General features: G+C 64.7%; 5 pseudogenes; all 5 read left to right on the top strand.

The window, feature by feature from the left end:
* Window positions 1–2490: 2490 nt before the first annotated feature.
* Window positions 2491–2609, top strand: LOC142862943 (uncharacterized; annotated as a pseudogene).
* Window positions 2610–6159: 3550 nt separating this feature from the next.
* Window positions 6160–6278, top strand: LOC142862942 (uncharacterized; annotated as a pseudogene).
* A 3543-nt stretch (window positions 6279–9821) lies between these two features.
* On the top strand, window positions 9822–9940 carry LOC142862941 (uncharacterized; annotated as a pseudogene).
* A 3550-nt stretch (window positions 9941–13490) lies between these two features.
* On the top strand, window positions 13491–13609 carry LOC142862940 (uncharacterized; annotated as a pseudogene).
* A 3550-nt stretch (window positions 13610–17159) lies between these two features.
* Window positions 17160–17278, top strand: LOC142862938 (uncharacterized; annotated as a pseudogene).
* Window positions 17279–20802: the final 3524 nt, after the last annotated feature.

Below are 20802 nucleotides of genomic sequence, written 5' to 3'. Positions count from 1 at the left end.
CCCCACCCCTTACCCAGCCCGTCTCCTCTGCCCCTGCCTGACGCGCTCCTCCCCCGCCAGGCCCGTCACTGTCCTCGGCCCCTGCCCCTGCCTGACCGGCCCCATCCCGCCCCGGCCCGTCACCGTCACCGTCACCGTCACCGTCCTCTGCCCCTGCCTGACAGGCTCCTCCCCGCCCGGCCCACCACCTGGGCCACTGCCTGACTCGCTCCTCCCCGGCCAGGCCCGTCACTGTCCTGGGCCCCTGCCTGACCGGCTCCTTCCCGCCCGGCCTGTCACCGTCCTCGGCCCCTGCCTGACACGCTCCTCCCCGCCCGTCACCGTCCTCGGCCCCTGCCTGACCGGCTCCTCCGTCGCCTGGGCCTTCCAGGGGCTTGGTGTGGACCCTGCTTCCAGGAAGCCCTCCAGGAACCCGGCAGCAGGGCGGCCGCAGCAGTCTGGCGCGCAGGCATCGCTAAGTCCCCTGCCGGGGACGGGGACGTGCCCCGCTGTGCCGCGGGGGCCCAGCCTGGTGTCTTCCCTGAGGCCCTGGGGCTGCCGCTCCCCGCAAGGGGAGAGCCTCGGAGGTGGGGACCGCCTCCTGATGGGGACGTCCACGCAGCTCTCCTCGTCGGATTCCGGGGCTCTCTGTCCTGCCTGAAGGCCCAGCTGGCCTGCGGGTCCTTAGAGTGGCAGAAACATCCTCAAACTGATATTGCGAGTCCGGTGGTCGTCTGCACTTTTGTGCTGGGCACCCCAGGGAGGCCCAGGGGCTGGCTGGACAACGCGGTCTGCTCGGGGGCTTTGGAGGAGCACCCGATGCCCTTTGGACTTTGGTAGCAGCGTCTCAGGTGTCTCTGAGCCCTGCGCCATGTCGGGGAGGAGGCGGGAGGGGCCGCGACCTGCAGTCGTGTTCCCGGGGTGGCACGGCATGTGGCTTCTTCCACAGGCTGCTTGGCCTGGGCTCCCTGCACCTGGGCCTTTGGGGGACTGGCCCTGTGCTTGCCAACGCTTCCTGCAGGGACCCGGAGCTGGGAGGTGGCATCTCCCAGCCCTGGGCCGGGCAGAGCCCCAGCGGGCCATGCCCACAACCTCTCTCAGCACGGGTCCCCCAGAAGGCTCCTTTGGGACCAGGATTCTCCTGCGGGTGACTTCTTAAAGTCTGGCCCCTGGATGGAGGGGCACCGGGAGTAGAGGAGCCGGAAGCGGAAGGGGGTGCCCATGCGAGGGGACATTTTCAGGCCAAGTACCAGCTTCAGCCTGATCCTCCTGGGAACCCCGGGGTGTACGTCACACCTCCTGGTTGTCCCGCTCTGAGACAAGGAGCCGGGCTTCGCATTCCCACAGCAGCCAGTCGTGGGCTGAGGACACCTGGGGCCTTGGGAACTCCCTGGCTTCTCTTTGGATTACCATTTGGAGCTGCTCGGGAATCCTGCCGCCACACACACCCGAGTGCAGGTGTCTTCTGCACAGACTGCGGGCCTCGCGCTTCTGAATGCCACTGGCTCGCCACCCACCCACGGGTGAACCTGGTCAGGGTGCTTTCTCTAAGGAGCAGACTCTGATCCGGGCGGGCTACCGGTGTCTCTGTTTGCTCGTTTCTTTCTTCCATTTCGGGAAAGTCTTCCTTACTGGGTGTGGAAATCTCCTATGCCTTTCCTCGCCTATTCTGTCAGCTTTAAAATTCTCTTTCAGTTGCCACCCTCACAGATGGATTAGGAAACTCTTTTCGGTGCATTCATTAGTGAAATGACCTCAAGGAAGCTCGAATCCAATATCTAATCGCCGGCTTTTAGCAAGTCCACACCCGAGGGTGGTTGGGGTCCAATCCAGCCCCGGGCCAGGCCCAGGCCCCTTGGACTGGGCCACAGGAGGACACAGAGCAGGGTCCCGGCCCCCACGGGAGCGGTGCCAGCAGTTCTCCAAGGGCTTGGGGGTTTTCCAGAGGTAGGAGATGGAGGGGACTGATTTCTTCAGCGCCCCCCAAACCACCCCGCCCCGCCCCACCCCACCCATGGGACACATCCCGAGAGACGCCCCTACACTCGCTCCCCTCCCCCATGCGCTGTGCCCCAGCCCTGGCCCTGGGGAATAGGCGGCAGCCCACCCACAGGGCGGGGGCGCAGCTGACAGGGGTTGTGCGGGAGGGCGGCCCCTGGCTGGGGTCAAAGGGTGAGCGCGCGTGCGCAGTCAGCGGCCGCGCGCTGGGGGTGGGGGCGGGTAGGTGAAGGAGGCGAGGTGAGGAGAGGAGGGGTGCTGGAAGGTCTCCACCTTGGCGGGTCCAGCCGTGGAGGCGCATCGTGTCTGTGTGTGTGTGTGTGTGTGTGTGTGTGTGTGTGTGTGTGTGTAGACAGCCCCCCACCCCACCCCGCCCCGCCCCGTCCCTCACCTCAGTCCTCCGGAGTCCGCCCGACCGGGCCGGCGAACTCCACAGGCCCGGCGCGGGTCAGCGCTATCGCGGGGAAGCGCGGTGAGGCTGGCCTCTTGAGCGGGGCAGGGGCGCCCTCCGCGGTCTACGGCCACACCACCCCGAACGCGCCCCATCTCGTCTGCTCTCAGAAGCTAAGCAGCGTCGGGCCTGGTTAGTACTTGGATGGGAGACCGCCTGGGAATCCCGGGTGCCCTAGGCTTTTTTTTTTTTTTTTTTTTTTGCCTGTTGCTCTGTCCCCTTGCTGGGAGCGCGGCGGCGGGGCGGCCGTCCGGCGGATCACCCCCACCCTCAGCGCCCGCCGCGGTGCCTGCCGCCCCAGCCCGCACCGTGGGGCCTCCTCTTGTCCCAAGCCGGGACACCGCCGCCACGGGGCAGCATGCGTGCCATCTGGACTGTCAGGTCTCAGACCAAAGGTCTGGTCTGTGGGAACCGCCACGCTGGAGGAAACCTCGAGAGTCTGAGAGGGGAGGGGGTTCCGGAAGGATTCCAGGATGTCACTTTGAGCGAGTATGTGACCAGAACTCGTCCCGTTGCTTTTGGGGTTCTATGGGCTACACGCAGGAATCTCTGGTGGTGGCACTGGAGGTTGGGGGATCCGGAGTCACACCCAGACCTGCTCGACAGGCCTCCTTTTACTTTTCTTTTCGGATTCATTTTCTTAGAAAGTGTCTCTTATCTCTATGATTGCATTTTCTTTTCTCTCTCTTTTCAAGCAGATGATGGGAGTACAAGTATTGAGGTGACATGTGTTGCCCGTGCCCCCCTCCCCCCTGTCTCCTTATTTATTTCTCATTTTCTCCCAGCGTATTGTGGGGGTACCAATGTTCAGGTCGGGTGCATTGCTCTTTCCCCGCCTCCCCCCTCGGGTCAGAGCTTCAAGTGCGCCCATCCCCCAGTCGGTGCGCACCCACCCCCTCCCTAATGGATGTGTATGCCCACCCCCTCCCCACGCCCGCCCGACACCCACCCGATGAAGGTGATTCCTCGCTGTCCACTTAGGTGTCCATCCGTTCGTACCAATTTGCCGGTGAGCGCGCGCACGTGGTGCTCGTGTGTCCGTTCTTGGGATACCTGGCCTACTGGAACGGGTTCCAGCTCTGGCCAGGAGAACACGAGAGGCGCCCTCTCACCGCTGCTCCTCATAGCCGAATGGCACTCCGTGGTGTCCACGCGCCGCATGTTATTAATGCACTCCTGGATGGATGGGCACTCGGGTCGCTTCCACATCTTTGCGATTGTGAATTGTGCCCTAACTGTCACCCTACCCCTTACCCAGCCCGTCTCCTCTGCCCCTGCCTGACGCGCTCCTCCCCCGCCAGGCCCGTCACTGTCCTCGGCCCCTGCCCCTGCCTGACCGGCCCCTTCCCGCCCCGGCCCGTCACCGTCACCGTCACCGTCACCGTCCTCTGCCCCTGCCTGACAGGCTCCTCCCCGCCCGGCCCACCACCTGGGCCACTGCCTGACTCGCTCCTCCCCGGCCAGGCCCGTCACTGTCCTGGGCCCCTGCCTGACCGGCTCCTTCCCGCCCGGCCTGTCACCGTCCTCGGCCCCTGCCTGACACGCTCCTCCCCGCCCGTCACCGTCCTCGGCCCCTGCCTGACCGGCTCCTCCGTCGCCTGGGCCTTCCAGGGGCTTGGTGTGGACCCTGCTTCCAGGAAGCCCTCCAGGAACCCGGCAGCAGGGCGGCCGCAGCAGTCTGGCGCGCAGGCATCGCTAAGTCCCCTGCCGGGGACGGGGACGTGCCCCGCTGTGCCGCGGGGGCCCAGCCTGGTGTCTTCCCTGAGGCCCTGGGGCTGCCGCTCCCCGCAAGGGGAGAGCCTCGGAGGTGGGGACCGCCTCCTGATGGGGACGTCCACGCAGCTCTCCTCGTCGGATTCCGGGGCTCTCTGTCCTGCCTGAAGGCCCAGCTGGCCTGCGGGTCCTTAGAGTGGCAGAAACATCCTCAAACTGATATTGCGAGTCCGGTGGTCGTCTGCACTTTTGTGCTGGGCACCCCAGGGAGGCCCAGGGGCTGGCTGGACAACGCGGTCTGCTCGGGGGCTTTGGAGGAGCACCCGATGCCCTTTGGACTTTGGTAGCAGCGTCTCAGGTGTCTCTGAGCCCTGCGCCATGTCGGGGAGGAGGCGGGAGGGGCCGCGACCTGCAGTCGTGTTCCCGGGGTGGCACGGCATGTGGCTTCTTCCACAGGCTGCTTGGCCTGGGCTCCCTGCACCTGGGCCTTTGGGGGACTGGCCCTGTGCTTGCCAACGCTTCCTGCAGGGACCCGGAGCTGGGAGGTGGCATCTCCCAGCCCTGGGCCGGGCAGAGCCCCAGCGGGCCATGCCCACAACCTCTCTCAGCACGGGTCCCCCAGAAGGCTCCTTTGGGACCAGGATTCTCCTGCGGGTGACTTCTTAAAGTCTGGCCCCTGGATGGAGGGGCACCGGGAGTAGAGGAGCCGGAAGCGGAAGGGGGTGCCCATGCGAGGGGACATTTTCAGGCCAAGTACCAGCTTCAGCCTGATCCTCCTGGGAACCCCGGGGTGTACGTCACACCTCCTGGTTGTCCCGCTCTGAGACAAGGAGCCGGGCTTCGCATTCCCACAGCAGCCAGTCGTGGGCTGAGGACACCTGGGGCCTTGGGAACTCCCTGGCTTCTCTTTGGATTACCATTTGGAGCTGCTCGGGAATCCTGCCGCCACACACACCCGAGTGCAGGTGTCTTCTGCACAGACTGCGGGCCTCGCGCTTCTGAATGCCACTGGCTCGCCACCCACCCACGGGTGAACCTGGTCAGGGTGCTTTCTCTAAGGAGCAGACTCTGATCCGGGCGGGCTACCGGTGTCTCTGTTTGCTCGTTTCTTTCTTCCATTTCGGGAAAGTCTTCCTTACTGGGTGTGGAAATCTCCTATGCCTTTCCTCGCCTATTCTGTCAGCTTTAAAATTCTCTTTCAGTTGCCACCCTCACAGATGGATTAGGAAACTCTTTTCGGTGCATTCATTAGTGAAATGACCTCAAGGAAGCTCGAATCCAATATCTAATCGCCGGCTTTTAGCAAGTCCACACCCGAGGGTGGTTGGGGTCCAATCCAGCCCCGGGCCAGGCCCAGGCCCCTTGGACTGGACCACAGGAGGACACAGAGCAGGGTCCCGGCCCCCACGGGAGCGGTGCCGGCAGTTCTCCAAGGGCTTGGCGGTTTTCCAGAGGTAGGAGATGGAGGGGACTGATTTCTTCAGCGCCCCCCAAACCACCCCGCCCCGCCCCACCCCACCCATGGGACACATCCCGAGAGACGCCCCTACACTCGCTCCCCTCCCCCATGCGCTGTGCCCCAGCCCTGGCCCTGGGGAATAGGCGGCAGCCCACCCACAGGGCGGGGGCGCAGCTGACAGGGGTTGTGCGGGAGGGCGGCCCCTGGCTGGGGTCAAAGGGTGAGCGCGCGTGCGCAGTCAGCGGCCGCGCGCTGGGGGTGGGGGCGGGTAGGTGAAGGAGGCGAGGTGAGGAGAGGAGGGGGGCTGGAAGGTCTCCACCTTGGCGGGTCCAGCCGTGGAGGCGCATCGTGTCTGTGTGTGTGTGTGTGTGTGTGTGTGTGTGTGTGTGTGTGTGTAGACAGCCCCCCACCCCACCCCGCCCCGCCCCGTCCCTCACCTCAGTCCTCCGGAGTCCGCCCGACCGGGCCGGCGAACTCCACAGGCCCGGCGCGGGTCAGCGCTATCGCGGGGAAGCGCGGTGAGGCTGGCCTCTTGAGCGGGGCAGGGGCGCCCTCCGCGGTCTACGGCCACACCACCCCGAACGCGCCCCATCTCGTCTGCTCTCAGAAGCTAAGCAGCGTCGGGCCTGGTTAGTACTTGGATGGGAGACCGCCTGGGAATCCCGGGTGCCCTAGGCTTTTTTTTTTTTTTTTTTTTTGCCTGTTGCTCTGTCCCCTTGCTGGGAGCGCGGCGGCGGGGCGGCCGTCCGGCGGATCACCCCCACCCTCAGCGCCCGCCGCGGTGCCTGCCGCCCCAGCCCGCACCGTGGGGCCTCCTCTTGTCCCAAGCCGGGACACCGCCGCCACGGGGCAGCATGCGTGCCATCTGGACTGTCAGGTCTCAGACCAAAGGTCTGGTCTGTGGGAACCGCCACGCTGGAGGAAACCTCGAGAGTCTGAGAGGGGAGGGGGTTCCGGAAGGATTCCAGGATGTCACTTTGAGCGAGTATGTGACCAGAACTCGTCCCGTTGCTTTTGGGGTTCTATGGGCTACACGCAGGAATCTCTGGTGGTGGCACTGGAGGTTGGGGGATCCGGAGTCACACCCAGACCTGCTCGACAGGCCTCCTTTTACTTTTCTTTTCGGATTCATTTTCTTAGAAAGTGTCTCTTATCTCTATGATTGCATTTTCTTTTCTCTCTCTTTTCAAGCAGATGATGGGAGTACAAGTATTGAGGTGACATGTGTTGCCCGTGCCCCCCTCCCCCCTGTCTCCTTATTTATTTCTCATTTTCTCCCAGCGTATTGTGGGGGTACCAATGTTCAGGTCGGGTGCATTGCTCTTTCCCCGCCTCCCCCCTCGGGTCAGAGCTTCAAGTGCGCCCATCCCCCAGTCGGTGCGCACCCACCCCCTCCCTAATGGATGTGTATGCCCACCCCCTCCCCACGCCCGCCCGACACCCACCCGATGAAGGTGATTCCTCGCTGTCCACTTAGGTGTCCATCCGTTCGTACCAATTTGCCGGTGAGCGCGCGCACGTGGTGCTCGTGTGTCCGTTCTTGGGATACCTGGCCTACTGGAACGGGTTCCAGCTCTGGCCAGGAGAACACGAGAGGCGCCCTCTCACCGCTGCTCCTCATAGCCGAATGGCACTCCGTGGTGTCCACGCGCCGCATGTTATTAATGCACTCCTGGATGGATGGGCACTCGGGTCGCTTCCACATCTTTGCGATTGTGAATTGTGCCCTAACTGTCACCCCACCCCTTACCCAGCCCGTCTCCTCTGCCCCTGCCTGACGCGCTCCTCCCCCGCCAGGCCCGTCACTGTCCTCGGCCCCTGCCCCTGCCTGACCGGCCCCATCCCGCCCCGGCCCGTCACCGTCACCGTCACCGTCCTCTGCCCCTGCCTGACAGGCTCCTCCCCGCCCGGCCCACCACCTGGGCCACTGCCTGACTCGCTCCTCCCCGGCCAGGCCCGTCACTGTCCTGGGCCCCTGCCTGACCGGCTCCTTCCCGCCCGGCCTGTCACCGTCCTCGGCCCCTGCCTGACACGCTCCTCCCCGCCCGTCACCGTCCTCGGCCCCTGCCTGACCGGCTCCTCCGTCGCCTGGGCCTTCCAGGGGCTTGGTGTGGACCCTGCTTCCAGGAAGCCCTCCAGGAACCCGGCAGCAGGGCGGCCGCAGCAGTCTGGCGCGCAGGCATCGCTAAGTCCCCTGCCGGGGACGGGGACGTGCCCCGCTGTGCCGCGGGGGCCCAGCCTGGTGTCTTCCCTGAGGCCCTGGGGCTGCCGCTCCCCGCAAGGGGAGAGCCTCGGAGGTGGGGACCGCCTCCTGATGGGGACGTCCACGCAGCTCTCCTCGTCGGATTCCGGGGCTCTCTGTCCTGCCTGAAGGCCCAGCTGGCCTGCGGGTCCTTAGAGTGGCAGAAACATCCTCAAACTGATATTGCGAGTCCGGTGGTCGTCTGCACTTTTGTGCTGGGCACCCCAGGGAGGCCCAGGGGCTGGCTGGACAACGCGGTCTGCTCGGGGGCTTTGGAGGAGCACCCGATGCCCTTTGGACTTTGGTAGCAGCGTCTCAGGTGTCTCTGAGCCCTGCGCCATGTCGGGGAGGAGGCGGGAGGGGCCGCGACCTGCAGTCGTGTTCCCGGGGTGGCACGGCATGTGGCTTCTTCCACAGGCTGCTTGGCCTGGGCTCCCTGCACCTGGGCCTTTGGGGGACTGGCCCTGTGCTTGCCAACGCTTCCTGCAGGGACCCGGAGCTGGGAGGTGGCATCTCCCAGCCCTGGGCCGGGCAGAGCCCCAGCGGGCCATGCCCACAACCTCTCTCAGCACGGGTCCCCCAGAAGGCTCCTTTGGGACCAGGATTCTCCTGCGGGTGACTTCTTAAAGTCTGGCCCCTGGATGGAGGGGCACCGGGAGTAGAGGAGCCGGAAGCGGAAGGGGGTGCCCATGCGAGGGGACATTTTCAGGCCAAGTACCAGCTTCAGCCTGATCCTCCTGGGAACCCCGGGGTGTACGTCACACCTCCTGGTTGTCCCGCTCTGAGACAAGGAGCCGGGCTTCGCATTCCCACAGCAGCCAGTCGTGGGCTGAGGACACCTGGGGCCTTGGGAACTCCCTGGCTTCTCTTTGGATTACCATTTGGAGCTGCTCGGGAATCCTGCCGCCACACACACCCGAGTGCAGGTGTCTTCTGCACAGACTGCGGGCCTCGCGCTTCTGAATGCCACTGGCTCGCCACCCACCCACGGGTGAACCTGGTCAGGGTGCTTTCTCTAAGGAGCAGACTCTGATCCGGGCGGGCTACCGGTGTCTCTGTTTGCTCGTTTCTTTCTTCCATTTCGGGAAAGTCTTCCTTACTGGGTGTGGAAATCTCCTATGCCTTTCCTCGCCTATTCTGTCAGCTTTAAAATTCTCTTTCAGTTGCCACCCTCACAGATGGATTAGGAAACTCTTTTCGGTGCATTCATTAGTGAAATGACCTCAAGGAAGCTCGAATCCAATATCTAATCGCCGGCTTTTAGCAAGTCCACACCCGAGGGTGGTTGGGGTCCAATCCAGCCCCGGGCCAGGCCCAGGCCCCTTGGACTGGGCCACAGGAGGACACAGAGCAGGGTCCCGGCCCCCACGGGAGCGGTGCCAGCAGTTCTCCAAGGGCTTGGGGGTTTTCCAGAGGTAGGAGATGGAGGGGACTGATTTCTTCAGCGCCCCCCAAACCACCCCGCCCCGCCCCACCCCAGCCATGGGACACATCCCGAGAGACGCCCCTACACTCGCTCCCCTCCCCCATGCGCTGTGCCCCAGCCCTGGCCCTGGGGAATAGGCGGCAGCCCACCCACAGGGCGGGGGCGCAGCTGACAGGGGTTGTGCGGGAGGGCGGCCCCTGGCTGGGGTCAAAGGGTGAGCGCGCGTGCGCAGTCAGCGGCCGCGCGCTGGGGGTGGGGGCGGGTAGGTGAAGGAGGCGAGGTGAGGAGAGGAGGGGTGCTGGAAGGTCTCCACCTTGGCGGGTCCAGCCGTGGAGGCGCATCGTGTCTGTGTGTGTGTGTGTGTGTGTGTGTGTGTGTGTGTGTGTGTGTAGACAGCCCCCCACCCCACCCCGCCCCGCCCCGTCCCTCACCTCAGTCCTCCGGAGTCCGCCCGACCGGGCCGGCGAACTCCACAGGCCCGGCGCGGGTCAGCGCTATCGCGGGGAAGCGCGGTGAGGCTGGCCTCTTGAGCGGGGCAGGGGCGCCCTCCGCGGTCTACGGCCACACCACCCCGAACGCGCCCCATCTCGTCTGCTCTCAGAAGCTAAGCAGCGTCGGGCCTGGTTAGTACTTGGATGGGAGACCGCCTGGGAATCCCGGGTGCCCTAGGCTTTTTTTTTTTTTTTTTTTTTTGCCTGTTGCTCTGTCCCCTTGCTGGGAGCGCGGCGGCGGGGCGGCCGTCCGGCGGATCACCCCCACCCTCAGCGCCCGCCGCGGTGCCTGCCGCCCCAGCCCGCACCGTGGGGCCTCCTCTTGTCCCAAGCCGGGACACCGCCGCCACGGGGCAGCATGCGTGCCATCTGGACTGTCAGGTCTCAGACCAAAGGTCTGGTCTGTGGGAACCGCCACGCTGGAGGAAACCTCGAGAGTCTGAGAGGGGAGGGGGTTCCGGAAGGATTCCAGGATGTCACTTTGAGCGAGTATGTGACCAGAACTCGTCCCGTTGCTTTTGGGGTTCTATGGGCTACACGCAGGAATCTCTGGTGGTGGCACTGGAGGTTGGGGGATCCGGAGTCACACCCAGACCTGCTCGACAGGCCTCCTTTTACTTTTCTTTTCGGATTCATTTTCTTAGAAAGTGTCTCTTATCTCTATGATTGCATTTTCTTTTCTCTCTCTTTTCAAGCAGATGATGGGAGTACAAGTATTGAGGTGACATGTGTTGCCCGTGCCCCCCTCCCCCCTGTCTCCTTATTTATTTCTCATTTTCTCCCAGCGTATTGTGGGGGTACCAATGTTCAGGTCGGGTGCATTGCTCTTTCCCCGCCTCCCCCCTCGGGTCAGAGCTTCAAGTGCGCCCATCCCCCAGTCGGTGCGCACCCACCCCCTCCCTAATGGATGTGTATGCCCACCCCCTCCCCACGCCCGCCCGACACCCACCCGATGAAGGTGATTCCTCGCTGTCCACTTAGGTGTCCATCCGTTCGTACCAATTTGCCGGTGAGCGCGCGCACGTGGTGCTCGTGTGTCCGTTCTTGGGATACCTGGCCTACTGGAACGGGTTCCAGCTCTGGCCAGGAGAACACGAGAGGCGCCCTCTCACCGCTGCTCCTCATAGCCGAATGGCACTCCGTGGTGTCCACGCGCCGCATGTTATTAATGCACTCCTGGATGGATGGGCACTCGGGTCGCTTCCACATCTTTGCGATTGTGAATTGTGCCCTAACTGTCACCCTACCCCTTACCCAGCCCGTCTCCTCTGCCCCTGCCTGACGCGCTCCTCCCCCGCCAGGCCCGTCACTGTCCTCGGCCCCTGCCCCTGCCTGACCGGCCCCTTCCCGCCCCGGCCCGTCACCGTCACCGTCACCGTCACCGTCCTCTGCCCCTGCCTGACAGGCTCCTCCCCGCCCGGCCCACCACCTGGGCCACTGCCTGACTCGCTCCTCCCCGGCCAGGCCCGTCACTGTCCTGGGCCCCTGCCTGACCGGCTCCTTCCCGCCCGGCCTGTCACCGTCCTCGGCCCCTGCCTGACACGCTCCTCCCCGCCCGTCACCGTCCTCGGCCCCTGCCTGACCGGCTCCTCCGTCGCCTGGGCCTTCCAGGGGCTTGGTGTGGACCCTGCTTCCAGGAAGCCCTCCAGGAACCCGGCAGCAGGGCGGCCGCAGCAGTCTGGCGCGCAGGCATCGCTAAGTCCCCTGCCGGGGACGGGGACGTGCCCCGCTGTGCCGCGGGGGCCCAGCCTGGTGTCTTCCCTGAGGCCCTGGGGCTGCCGCTCCCCGCAAGGGGAGAGCCTCGGAGGTGGGGACCGCCTCCTGATGGGGACGTCCACGCAGCTCTCCTCGTCGGATTCCGGGGCTCTCTGTCCTGCCTGAAGGCCCAGCTGGCCTGCGGGTCCTTAGAGTGGCAGAAACATCCTCAAACTGATATTGCGAGTCCGGTGGTCGTCTGCACTTTTGTGCTGGGCACCCCAGGGAGGCCCAGGGGCTGGCTGGACAACGCGGTCTGCTCGGGGGCTTTGGAGGAGCACCCGATGCCCTTTGGACTTTGGTAGCAGCGTCTCAGGTGTCTCTGAGCCCTGCGCCATGTCGGGGAGGAGGCGGGAGGGGCCGCGACCTGCAGTCGTGTTCCCGGGGTGGCACGGCATGTGGCTTCTTCCACAGGCTGCTTGGCCTGGGCTCCCTGCACCTGGGCCTTTGGGGGACTGGCCCTGTGCTTGCCAACGCTTCCTGCAGGGACCCGGAGCTGGGAGGTGGCATCTCCCAGCCCTGGGCCGGGCAGAGCCCCAGCGGGCCATGCCCACAACCTCTCTCAGCACGGGTCCCCCAGAAGGCTCCTTTGGGACCAGGATTCTCCTGCGGGTGACTTCTTAAAGTCTGGCCCCTGGATGGAGGGGCACCGGGAGTAGAGGAGCCGGAAGCGGAAGGGGGTGCCCATGCGAGGGGACATTTTCAGGCCAAGTACCAGCTTCAGCCTGATCCTCCTGGGAACCCCGGGGTGTACGTCACACCTCCTGGTTGTCCCGCTCTGAGACAAGGAGCCGGGCTTCGCATTCCCACAGCAGCCAGTCGTGGGCTGAGGACACCTGGGGCCTTGGGAACTCCCTGGCTTCTCTTTGGATTACCATTTGGAGCTGCTCGGGAATCCTGCCGCCACACACACCCGAGTGCAGGTGTCTTCTGCACAGACTGCGGGCCTCGCGCTTCTGAATGCCACTGGCTCGCCACCCACCCACGGGTGAACCTGGTCAGGGTGCTTTCTCTAAGGAGCAGACTCTGATCCGGGCGGGCTACCGGTGTCTCTGTTTGCTCGTTTCTTTCTTCCATTTCGGGAAAGTCTTCCTTACTGGGTGTGGAAATCTCCTATGCCTTTCCTCGCCTATTCTGTCAGCTTTAAAATTCTCTTTCAGTTGCCACCCTCACAGATGGATTAGGAAACTCTTTTCGGTGCATTCATTAGTGAAATGACCTCAAGGAAGCTCGAATCCAATATCTAATCGCCGGCTTTTAGCAAGTCCACACCCGAGGGTGGTTGGGGTCCAATCCAGCCCCGGGCCAGGCCCAGGCCCCTTGGACTGGACCACAGGAGGACACAGAGCAGGGTCCCGGCCCCCACGGGAGCGGTGCCGGCAGTTCTCCAAGGGCTTGGCGGTTTTCCAGAGGTAGGAGATGGAGGGGACTGATTTCTTCAGCGCCCCCCAAACCACCCCGCCCCGCCCCACCCCACCCATGGGACACATCCCGAGAGACGCCCCTACACTCGCTCCCCTCCCCCATGCGCTGTGCCCCAGCCCTGGCCCTGGGGAATAGGCGGCAGCCCACCCACAGGGCGGGGGCGCAGCTGACAGGGGTTGTGCGGGAGGGCGGCCCCTGGCTGGGGTCAAAGGGTGAGCGCGCGTGCGCAGTCAGCGGCCGCGCGCTGGGGGTGGGGGCGGGTAGGTGAAGGAGGCGAGGTGAGGAGAGGAGGGGGGCTGGAAGGTCTCCACCTTGGCGGGTCCAGCCGTGGAGGCGCATCGTGTCTGTGTGTGTGTGTGTGTGTGTGTGTGTGTGTGTGTGTGTGTGTAGACAGCCCCCCACCCCACCCCGCCCCGCCCCGTCCCTCACCTCAGTCCTCCGGAGTCCGCCCGACCGGGCCGGCGAACTCCACAGGCCCGGCGCGGGTCAGCGCTATCGCGGGGAAGCGCGGTGAGGCTGGCCTCTTGAGCGGGGCAGGGGCGCCCTCCGCGGTCTACGGCCACACCACCCCGAACGCGCCCCATCTCGTCTGCTCTCAGAAGCTAAGCAGCGTCGGGCCTGGTTAGTACTTGGATGGGAGACCGCCTGGGAATCCCGGGTGCCCTAGGCTTTTTTTTTTTTTTTTTTTTTTGCCTGTTGCTCTGTCCCCTTGCTGGGAGCGCGGCGGCGGGGCGGCCGTCCGGCGGATCACCCCCACCCTCAGCGCCCGCCGCGGTGCCTGCCGCCCCAGCCCGCACCGTGGGGCCTCCTCTTGTCCCAAGCCGGGACACCGCCGCCACGGGGCAGCATGCGTGCCATCTGGACTGTCAGGTCTCAGACCAAAGGTCTGGTCTGTGGGAACCGCCACGCTGGAGGAAACCTCGAGAGTCTGAGAGGGGAGGGGGTTCCGGAAGGATTCCAGGATGTCACTTTGAGCGAGTATGTGACCAGAACTCGTCCCGTTGCTTTTGGGGTTCTATGGGCTACACGCAGGAATCTCTGGTGGTGGCACTGGAGGTTGGGGGATCCGGAGTCACACCCAGACCTGCTCGACAGGCCTCCTTTTACTTTTCTTTTCGGATTCATTTTCTTAGAAAGTGTCTCTTATCTCTATGATTGCATTTTCTTTTCTCTCTCTTTTCAAGCAGATGATGGGAGTACAAGTATTGAGGTGACATGTGTTGCCCGTGCCCCCCTCCCCCCTGTCTCCTTATTTATTTCTCATTTTCTCCCAGCGTATTGTGGGGGTACCAATGTTCAGGTCGGGTGCATTGCTCTTTCCCCGCCTCCCCCCTCGGGTCAGAGCTTCAAGTGCGCCCATCCCCCAGTCGGTGCGCACCCACCCCCTCCCTAATGGATGTGTATGCCCACCCCCTCCCCACGCCCGCCCGACACCCACCCGATGAAGGTGATTCCTCGCTGTCCACTTAGGTGTCCATCCGTTCGTACCAATTTGCCGGTGAGCGCGCGCACGTGGTGCTCGTGTGTCCGTTCTTGGGATACCTGGCCTACTGGAACGGGTTCCAGCTCTGGCCAGGAGAACACGAGAGGCGCCCTCTCACCGCTGCTCCTCATAGCCGAATGGCACTCCGTGGTGTCCACGCGCCGCATGTTATTAATGCACTCCTGGATGGATGGGCACTCGGGTCGCTTCCACATCTTTGCGATTGTGAATTGTGCCCTAACTGTCACCCTACCCCTTACCCAGCCCGTCTCCTCTGCCCCTGCCTGACGCGCTCCTCCCCCGCCAGGCCCGTCACTGTCCTCGGCCCCTGCCCCTGCCTGACCGGCCCCTTCCCGCCCCGGCCCGTCACCGTCACCGTCACCGTCACCGTCCTCTGCCCCTGCCTGACAGGCTCCTCCCCGCCCGGCCCACCACCTGGGCCACTGCCTGACTCGCTCCTCCCCGGCCAGGCCCGTCACTGTCCTGGGCCCCTGCCTGACCGGCTCCTTCCCGCCCGGCCTGTCACCGTCCTCGGCCCCTGCCTGACACGCTCCTCCCCGCCCGTCACCGTCCTCGGCCCCTGCCTGACCGGCTCCTCCGTCGCCTGGGCCTTCCAGGGGCTTGGTGTGGACCCTGCTTCCAGGAAGCCCTCCAGGAACCCGGCAGCAGGGCGGCCGCAGCAGTCTGGCGCGCAGGCATCGCTAAGTCCCCTGCCGGGGACGGGGACGTGCCCCGCTGTGCCGCGGGGGCCCAGCCTGGTGTCTTCCCTGAGGCCCTGGGGCTGCCGCTCCCCGCAAGGGGAGAGCCTCGGAGGTGGGGACCGCCTCCTGATGGGGACGTCCACGCAGCTCTCCTCGTCGGATTCCGGGGCTCTCTGTCCTGCCTGAAGGCCCAGCTGGCCTGCGGGTCCTTAGAGTGGCAGAAACATCCTCAAACTGATATTGCGAGTCCGGTGGTCGTCTGCACTTTTGTGCTGGGCACCCCAGGGAGGCCCAGGGGCTGGCTGGACAACGCGGTCTGCTCGGGGGCTTTGGAGGAGCACCCGATGCCCTTTGGACTTTGGTAGCAGCGTCTCAGGTGTCTCTGAGCCCTGCGCCATGTCGGGGAGGAGGCGGGAGGGGCCGCGACCTGCAGTCGTGTTCCCGGGGTGGCACGGCATGTGGCTTCTTCCACAGGCTGCTTGGCCTGGGCTCCCTGCACCTGGGCCTTTGGGGGACTGGCCCTGTGCTTGCCAACGCTTCCTGCAGGGACCCGGAGCTGGGAGGTGGCATCTCCCAGCCCTGGGCCGGGCAGAGCCCCAGCGGGCCATGCCCACAACCTCTCTCAGCACGGGTCCCCCAGAAGGCTCCTTTGGGACCAGGATTCTCCTGCGGGTGACTTCTTAAAGTCTGGCCCCTGGATGGAGGGGCACCGGGAGTAGAGGAGCCGGAAGCGGAAGGGGGTGCCCATGCGAGGGGACATTTTCAGGCCAAGTACCAGCTTCAGCCTGATCCTCCTGGGAACCCCGGGGTGTACGTCACACCTCCTGGTTGTCCCGCTCTGAGACAAGGAGCCGGGCTTCGCATTCCCACAGCAGCCAGTCGTGGGCTGAGGACACCTGGGGCCTTGGGAACTCCCTGGCTTCTCTTTGGATTACCATTTGGAGCTGCTCGGGAATCCTGCCGCCACACACACCCGAGTGCAGGTGTCTTCTGCACAGACTGCGGGCCTCGCGCTTCTGAATGCCACTGGCTCGCCACCCACCCACGGGTGAACCTGGTCAGGGTGCTTTCTCTAAGGAGCAGACTCTGATCCGGGCGGGCTACCGGTGTCTCTGTTTGCTCGTTTCTTTCTTCCATTTCGGGAAAGTCTTCCTTACTGGGTGTGGAAATCTCCTATGCCTTTCCTCGCCTATTCTGTCAGCTTTAAAATTCTCTTTCAGTTGCCACCCTCACAGATGGATTAGGAAACTCTTTTCGGTGCATTCATTAGTGAAATGACCTCAAGGAAGCTCGAATCCAATATCTAATCGCCGGCTTTTAGCAAGTCCACACCCGAGGGTGGTTGGGGTCCAATCCAGCCCCGGGCCAGGCCCAGGCCCCTTGGACTGGACCACAGGAGGACACAGAGCAGGGTCCCGGCCCCCACGGGAGCGGTGCCGGCAGTTCTCCAAGGGCTTGGCGGTTTTCCAGAGGTAGGAGATGGAGGGGACTGATTTCTTCAGCGCCCCCCAAACCACCCCGCCCCGCCCCACCCCACCCATGGGACACATCCCGAGAGACGCCCCTACACTCGCTCCCCTCCCCCATGCGCTGTGCCCCAGCCCTGGCCCTGGGGAATAGGCGGCAGCCCACCCACAGGGCGGGGGCGCAGCTGACAGGGGTTGTGCGGGAGGGCGGCCCCTGGCTGGGGTCAAAGGGTGAGCGCGCGTGCGCAGTCAGCGGCCGCGCGCTGGGGGTGGGGGCGGGTAGGTGAAGGAGGCGAGGTGAGGAGAGGAGGGGGGCTGGAAGGTCTCCACCTTGGCGGGTCCAGCCGTGGAGGCGCATCGTGTCTGTGTGTGTGTGTGTGTGTGTGTGTGTGTGTGTGTGTGTGTGTAGACAGCCCCCCACCCCACCCCGCCCCGCCCCGTCCCTCACCTCAGTCCTCCGGAGTCCGCCCGACCGGGCCGGCGAACTCCACAGGCCCGGCGCGGGTCAGCGCTATCGCGGGGAAGCGCGGTGAGGCTGGCCTCTTGAGCGGGGCAGGGGCGCCCTCCGCGGTCTACGGCCACACCACCCCGAACGCGCCCCATCTCGTCTGCTCTCAGAAGCTAAGCAGCGTCGGGCCTGGTTAGTACTTGGATGGGAGACCGCCTGGGAATCCCGGGTGCCCTAGGCTTTTTTTTTTTTTTTTTTTTTGCCTGTTGCTCTGTCCCCTTGCTGGGAGCGCGGCGGCGGGGCGGCCGTCCGGCGGATCACCCCCACCCTCAGCGCCCGCCGCGGTGCCTGCCGCCCCAGCCCGCACCGTGGGGCCTCCTCTTGTCCCAAGCCGGGACACCGCCGCCACGGGGCAGCATGCGTGCCATCTGGACTGTCAGGTCTCAGACCAAAGGTCTGGTCTGTGGGAACCGCCACGCTGGAGGAAACCTCGAGAGTCTGAGAGGGGAGGGGGTTCCGGAAGGATTCCAGGATGTCACTTTGAGCGAGTATGTGACCAGAACTCGTCCCGTTGCTTTTGGGGTTCTATGGGCTACACGCAGGAATCTCTGGTGGTGGCACTGGAGGTTGGGGGATCCGGAGTCACACCCAGACCTGCTCGACAGGCCTCCTTTTACTTTTCTTTTCGGATTCATTTTCTTAGAAAGTGTCTCTTATCTCTATGATTGCATTTTCTTTTCTCTCTCTTTTCAAGCAGATGATGGGAGTACAAGTATTGAGGTGACATGTGTTGCCCGTGCCCCCCTCCCCCCTGTCTCCTTATTTATTTCTCATTTTCTCCCAGCGTATTGTGGGGGTACCAATGTTCAGGTCGGGTGCATTGCTCTTTCCCCGCCTCCCCCCTCGGGTCAGAGCTTCAAGTGCGCCCATCCCCCAGTCGGTGCGCACCCACCCCCTCCCTAATGGATGTGTATGCCCACCCCCTCCCCACGCCCGCCCGACACCCACCCGATGAAGGTGATTCCTCGCTGTCCACTTAGGTGTCCATCCGTTCGTACCAATTTGCCGGTGAGCGCGCGCACGTGGTGCTCGTGTGTCCGTTCTTGGGATACCTGGCCTACTGGAACGGGTTCCAGCTCTGGCCAGGAGAACACGAGAGGCGCCCTCTCACCGCTGCTCCTCATAGCCGAATGGCACTCCGTGGTGTCCACGCGCCGCATGTTATTAATGCACTCCTGGATGGATGGGCACTCGGGTCGCTTCCACATCTTTGCGATTGTGAATTGTGCCCTAACTGTCACCCCACCCCTTACCCAGCCCGTCTCCTCTGCCCCTGCCTGACGCGCTCCTCCCCCGCCAGGCCCGTCACTGTCCTCGGCCCCTGCCCCTGCCTGACCGGCCCCATCCCGCCCCGGCCCGTCACCGTCACCGTCACCGTCACCGTCCTCTGCCCCTGCCTGACAGGCTCCTCCCCGCCCGGCCCACCACCTGGGCCACTGCCTGACTCGCTCCTCCCCGGCCAGGCCCGTCACTGTCCTGGGCCCCTGCCTGACCGGCTCCTTCCCGCCCGGCCTGTCACCGTCCTCGGCCCCTGCCTGACACGCTCCTCCCCGCCCGTCACCGTCCTCGGCCCCTGCCTGACCGGCTCCTCCGTCGCCTGGGCCTTCCAGGGGCTTGGTGTGGACCCTGCTTCCAGGAAGCCCTCCAGGAACCCGGCAGCAGGGCGGCCGCAGCAGTCTGGCGCGCAGGCATCGCTAAGTCCCCTGCCGGGGACGGGGACGTGCCCCGCTGTGCCGCGGGGGCCCAGCCTGGTGTCTTCCCTGAGGCCCTGGGGCTGCCGCTCCCCGCAAGGGGAGAGCCTCGGAGGTGGGGACCGCCTCCTGATGGGGACGTCCACGCAGCTCTCCTCGTCGGATTCCGGGGCTCTCTGTCCTGCCTGAAGGCCCAGCTGGCCTGCGGGTCCTTAGAGTGGCAGAAACATCCTCAAACTGATATTGCGAGTCCGGTGGTCGTCTGCACTTTTGTGCTGGGCACCCCAGGGAGGCCCAGGGGCTGGCTGGACAACGCGGTCTGCTCGGGGGCTTTGGAGGAGCACCCGATGCCCTTTGGACTTTGGTAGCAGCGTCTCAGGTGTCTCTGAGCCCTGCGCCATGTCGGGGAGGAGGCGGGAGGGGCCGCGACCTGCAGTCGTGTTCCCGGGGTGGCACGGCATGTGGCTTCTTCCACAGGCTGCTTGGCCTGGGCTCCCTGCACCTGGGCCTTTGGGGGACTGGCCCTGTGCTTGCCAACGCTTCCTGCAGGGACCCGGAGCTGGGAGGTGGCATCTCCCAGCCCTGGGCCGGGCAGAGCCCCAGCGGGCCATGCCCACAACCTCTCTCAGCACGGGTCCCCCAGAAGGCTCCTTTGGGACCAGGATTCTCCTGCGGGTGACTTCTTAAAGTCTGGCCCCTGGATGGAGGGGCACCGGGAGTAGAGGAGCCGGAAGCGGAAGGGGGTGCCCATGCGAGGGGACATTTTCAGGCCAAGTACCAGCTTCAGCCTGATCCTCCTGGGAACCCCGGGGTGTACGTCACACCTCCTGGTTGTCCCGCTCTGAGACAAGGAGCCGGGCTTCGCATTCCCACAGCAGCCAGTCGTGGGCTGAGGACACCTGGGGCCTTGGGAACTCCCTGGCTTCTCTTTGGATTACCATTTGGAGCTGCTCGGGAATCCTGCCGCCACACACACCCGAGTGCAGGTGTCTTCTGCACAGACTGCGGGCCTCGCGCTTCTGAATGCCACTGGCTCGCCACCCACCCACGGGTGAACCTGGTCAGGGTGCTTTCTCTAAGGAGCAGACTCTGATCCGGGCGGGCTACCGGTGTCTCTGTTTGCTCGTTTCTTTCTTCCATTTCGGGAAAGTCTTCCTTACTGGGTGTGGAAATCTCCTATGCCTTTCCTCGCCTATTCTGTCAGCTTTAAAATTCTCTTTCAGTTGCCACCCTCACAGATGGATTAGGAAACTCTTTTCGGTGCATTCATTAGTGAAATGACCTCAAGGAAGCTCGAATCCAATATCTAATCGCCGGCTTTTAGCAAGTCCACACCCGAGGGTGGTTGGGGTCCAATCCAGCCCCGGGCCAGGCCCAGGCCCCTTGGACTGGGCCACAGGAGGACACAGAGCAGGGTCCCGGCCCCCACGGGAGCGGTGCCGGCAGTTCTCCAAGGGCTTGGGGGTTTTCCAGAGGTAGGAGATGGAGGGGACTGATTTCTTCAGCGCCCCCCAAACCACCCCGCCCCGCCCCACCCCAGCCATGGGACACATCCCGAGAGACGCCCCTACACTCGCTCCCCTCCCCCATGCGCTGTGCCCCAGCCCTGGCCCTGGGGAATAGGCGGCAGCCCACCCACAGGGCGGGGGCGCAGCTGACAGGGGTTGTGCGGGAGGGCGGCCCCTGGCTGGGGTCAAAGGGTGAGCGCGCGTGCGCAGTCAGCGGCCGCGCGCTGGGGGTGGGGGCGGGTAGGTGAAGGAGGCGAGGTGAGGAGAGGAGGGGTGCTGGAAGGTCTCCACCTTGGCGGGTCCAGCCGTGGAGGCGCATCGTGTCTGTGTGTGTGTGTGTGTGTGTGTGTGTGTGTGTGTGTGTGTAGACAGCCCCCCACCCCACCCCGCCCCGCCCCGTCCCTCACCTCAGTCCTCCGGAGTCCGCCCGACCGGGCCGGCGAACTCCACAGGCCCGGCGCGGGTCAGCGCTATCGCGGGGAAGCGCGGTGAGGCTGGCCTCTTGA

Source organism: Microcebus murinus, chromosome 20 (genome assembly GCF_040939455.1).
Source record: "Microcebus murinus isolate Inina chromosome 20, M.murinus_Inina_mat1.0, whole genome shotgun sequence".
Lineage (NCBI taxonomy): Eukaryota > Metazoa > Chordata > Mammalia > Primates > Cheirogaleidae > Microcebus > Microcebus murinus.
This window is presented reverse-complemented; position numbering and strand designations above follow the sequence as displayed.